Source organism: Primulina eburnea, chromosome 5 (genome assembly GCF_022965805.1).
Source record: "Primulina eburnea isolate SZY01 chromosome 5, ASM2296580v1, whole genome shotgun sequence".
NCBI lineage: Eukaryota > Viridiplantae > Streptophyta > Magnoliopsida > Lamiales > Gesneriaceae > Primulina > Primulina eburnea.
In genome coordinates, this window is record NC_133105.1 from 34,401,366 (window position 1) to 34,406,572 (window position 5,207).

Sequence of the window (5,207 nt, forward strand, 5' to 3'; positions counted from 1 at the left end):
ACTGATATCATATGCAAGTTCTATGAATTTCAGCATGTTTAGAAATAGAATATGCAGATTTTGAATACTCTCATGTGCTTATGAGGGGGATTGTGAGTTGAGGTTATTGATTATGGATATATGTTGAGAATTAGATTGATCGGCATCGAAGAAATATGTAGTTATACTGTCGAATTATATCCAGCTTGTTTAGTGAATGGTAAATAGAATTGAGTTGGGAATTAATAGAATGTGTATATCCACGTTTCCATTTCAGATTTATCTTCACGACCGTGACAGCGACTGTGCAAAGAAAGGTATAGTACATGTTTTGTTTGGGGAATCACGACTAAAATGAGCTCACATTTGAGTTTCCCAACCAAAATCACATACTTATTTTATTGTTTATATCTAGATATGATTATGATTGTTTATAGATTTGTTTATAGAACTTGTATACAAATCTTACTATGCTTTGTTTACAGATCATGTGACATTGCATTAGAATGATTATGCTTGTTTACAGATTTTGTATTCATGCATTAAGATAGGACAGTCTGGAGATCAGGCAGACTTCTAGATGTTCGGCGATATCTCAGCTTAGGGGAAGATCACCGCCCCTTTGTAGACGTGGATACAGATCAGGCCGTAGTCTAGGAATAAGACGTACAGCACCTCGATTGGTAGGGTAGGTGACAGCCAGTGACGTCTTATTCACAACGGGATCCCTAGAGTTCTAGTCGAGTCGCGTCTAGACATGATTAGACTCGCATTGCATGATTATATATGAATGACATTCATATTAGCATGTTTCATGTTTTAGATTGTTTTAATGCATGTATACATGTTTATACTGGGATTTGTTCTCACCGGTTTTCCGGCTGTTGTTATGTCTGTATGTGTGCATAACAACAGGTGGGGCAGGATCTGGGTCGAGACAGAGATGATCGTGTTAGCGTGGAGATCACGGGCGTAGCAGATGGACCAGTAGTTGTCTTTTATTATGTACTATATTTTAATACTGGTTAGTTGAGGACATACAGAATAAGACATGTATTGTGTTTGTATGTTGTAAATTTAATAAAGAACTTATGCTTGTTTAATTACATGTGTTTTTATGTAAAAAGCGAAAAATATGACCCACATTTTAGAATAACGATCCATTTAATCCCAAGAAAAAGAATTAGAGCCCGGGTCCCCACAGATTTACTGGCCATAATTCGATTGATTAGATAATTGAAATCTAACACTCGACAGAGGGGATTGAAATTAGGACAGGAGAAATCGCATCGTCAGATGTTTATAACGTGCAAAAGACGTATAACTCTGGTGAATCCATGAAAAGAATCTTGTTTACATTTATTATGTGTTACGTGATTTTGAATAGACATATTAAAATCAGTAATAGGTAGTACATTTTTATTTATCACTCGACAGAGAGAATAGAAAATATTGTGAGTTCTTGGGTAGTAAACATGGTGCAATTTAATAATATGTCAGTCAATTTAATTTAGTATAGGGGAAACCAGACGAAATCATATCTCTAGATTTATTTACTCTGTGAATTTTCTACTGCGTGCTAGAATTGCATGATTTGTTATTTTATTTGAATTGATTATAAACCAACTATTTGATTTGTCTAAATAAAGTTGAGTTATTTCAATTATGGTAATTTATATACAATTTTAAATAATTACTTTTCGTGGGATCGATATCTGTACTCAAACAAGTACTAAAACTTGACACCGTATACTTGCGGTAGTGAAAACACGCAACACTTTCTTCAACTCCTCTTTGTCATAAAGTAAACTCGTAATGGTACCCCTAAGTTGCTCGATTTCGAGCTCGAGTTTCCTAACGATCTTGGCTTGCGTCGTCATTTGCGAACACGAAATTGAGGATCTTGCTTGAAGGGGGGGCACAAAAATATGAGAGGATTGTGATTTTTTTTTTGTGTGTATGTGTGACTTTCTTCATTTATATAGCTACTTTCGGTGAGATGCATGGTAACCAAAAATTTTGGCCATTAATTCATTTTAATTGTTATAATTTATACTAATTGAGTGCTAAATTTTGGGACAATGGATGTTTCTAAATTTAAACAAATAAGAAGCCTTAAATCACAAGTTAATTGTAGGACACGATTTTTGAAAATGAGGCTACGGTGGATTCATTTTTTTTAATCATTATATATTATTATTATTATTTTTTATAGGTGAATGTAAAGGCTAAATTATAATGTTTAAAGTGACTTTCCAAATTTAGAGATCGATAATGACGTTACAAAAATTGAAGGTATGTAAATGATGAGGCTTGATTAAAAGATGCATCATTGAATAAAAATCCTAAAATATGGGTAGAATTGTATAGGAACAATTACAATTTTAGAAAAGAGGCACAATATATAATCCATCCAAGAAATATATTATATATTTAGTTCTTAGTAGATAATTGGCAGCTTACAAATGAGGACAAAAAATTGAGATGTGAATTGTTTTTTTGTTCAAGAAGATTTAAATTAGAGATTGAAGGCCGAAAGGTGATATGTTCGATCAATTACATTGATATATTAGTATGTACGTTAAATGATTTGATTGTAATTAATTCTATTAAACAAGAAATTAGTAATAGTTTAAGACCACATTAAAACAAATGAAAATTTATTGTTTGACATTAAAAATTAGAATCAGAAATGATGTTTCAAATCAGGAACATATATTTTCAAGTTAAGAACATATATTTATAGTTATATATATATTTGCTTAAAATCCTAAATATAATTGTTAACTCTATTAAAAATTTAATCATGAGTATCACCTTCTCACTTAATTGTCAATCTAACTTAAACCCGAAAAAATCAGGACTTAAAACTTCTATCGATGATTTAATACAAATACTAGTCCCAAAATTAATCTAACTTAAATCCGAAAATAAAAATCTCAAATTTTTTTATTGATCAATTAATATAAAGACTACTCCAAAAATCGATTTCATATAAATCTCAAAAATCATATCTTAATTTTTTTTTTTAAACATACTTATGCATATGGATAACAAATTTCGGTGCAGAATCAATGGAATATTCAAAAATAAAAGTAAGAATATTTTTATATGAATTTAAAATAATTCATGAAGATCAAGGAACGATTGGCAGAATTGGATTTCGATTCTCCTATGCGCAATTACAAGTATGTGGGGACCCGGACGCTAATAATCTTCTTACTCATTATTGGGATTTAATTATCAGTTCTGATAAACAGGGTCTAAAAATTTTTCTTTTTTTTAAAAAATGTAACTGCGGAAGGTAATGGAATCTAAACAATATACATCTCTGTATAAAAACTACAATTCAGTAGAAAAGTACAATACTGTACAACCTAAGTCTAAGGTTCAATTACTAAATTCAAGTAATAAACCAAGTCTGCTACAAGTCCGGAATCACCACACTAACTCGTCTTCTCTCATCGTCATCTCGACCCTGATCCAGCCCCACCTGGTGTCATGCACACATACAAAACAAGACAACAGCCGGATAACTCCGGTGAGAATAAATCCCAGTATAAAACATGGTAAGCATGTATAGAAACAATCTAAATCATAAAACATGCTATCATGTTCATATTCAAAAGTAATAGATTTCATAATCTATGAAGTCAAATCAAAATAAGCATGCAACTCAATTCAGATAAACATGCAATTCAACTCAATTCATATAAACATGCTATCATGACTGAAAGCAATAACCATGGGTTTCATAATCTATGAAACCACATCTCTAAACACATGCAGTTCTAGTCAAATCATGTCTAGACTCGACTCGACTATAACTCTAGGGATCCCGGTGTGAATAAGACGTCACTGTCTGTCACCTACCCTACCAATCGAGGTGCTGTACGTCTTATTCCTAGACTTCGGCCTGATCTGTATCCGCATCTACAATAGGAGCGGTGATCTTCCCCTAAGCTGTGATATCGCCGAACGTCTAGAAGTCTGGATGATCTCGCATACTTTCCTATCTTAATGCATGAATACAAAATCTGTAAGCAAGCATAATCATCTGAACATGATTTGCATACAAGTTCTATAAGCAAATCGATCTATAACAAACATAATCATATCAAGATACGCAATAATCATATCACGATAAAGCATAAACAAGAATATAGTATGTGATTTATTGGGCAACTCAAGGATGATCTCGATTGAGTTGTTTCTTCCCGAATATCACATGAATTATACCTTTGTCGTCCCGGTCTGACGAAGACGAAGTCTCGAAGTCGAATCTGTCCATATCAAATCTGAAATGACAATATCAAATACGCTGTATCAGTGAATAACTTAATACTCTATCTGTTCTGATCAATACTCAATTCAGTACACAATCTGAGTCATATCGATAATATCACAATCTAATCGAAATCATATCTGAATCTGATCAATCTAACTCAACTGAGATTTCGACGACATAATAGTGTACAATCTGAATAACCCCGTCAATCTGAACATTACAAATATACTACTGGAACTCATAATCTGTGCCACTATAATTCATAATCTGAATACTAACACAATTCTGATATAGAATCTCAGTCGATATCTTTCAAAAATCATAACAATTGCATAACCAGTCTATTCTTAAATCTGACTCAATTCTACAATGTCTACGGTAATAGAAACACCATATCTGAATCATATTCGATTCTAGCAACATCATATTTCCAAAACATCTCAAAACGTAATAAAACTTACGTCCTTGTGTAGCTCGTGTCGAGAGGAACACGCTGCTGCGTTCAGATTCGAATTCTGATACACGGATTTCTCACAAAAGGCGTAAGGATATTTCTCTCCAAAGTCTCGCCCCTTTTTCTGAATTTTCTGAGATAAACAACGTGTCCTTCGTCTATATATACTGCATGCAAAAACTGGGAAACGTGGCTTATTTCTTCATGCAACACGCATGACCGCGGGTGCGGTGAGAGTAGCATCGCGGGTGCGCTCAAGCAGTGATCTACATCCAAAATGTTCGAAGCAAAGACCGCGGGTGCGCTGCCTCCAAGACCGCTGGTGCGGTGTGGCTACGGGCTTTGCACTACATTTTCTGCACACGCACCGCGGGGGCGGTCGTGCTAGCACCGCGGGTGCGGTTGTGCAAACTTCTAAATTCTAGTTTTCTGATCATGCCACACCTGGTTTCTCAAGTCTTTCCTTCCCTCATTGCATGTCATGCA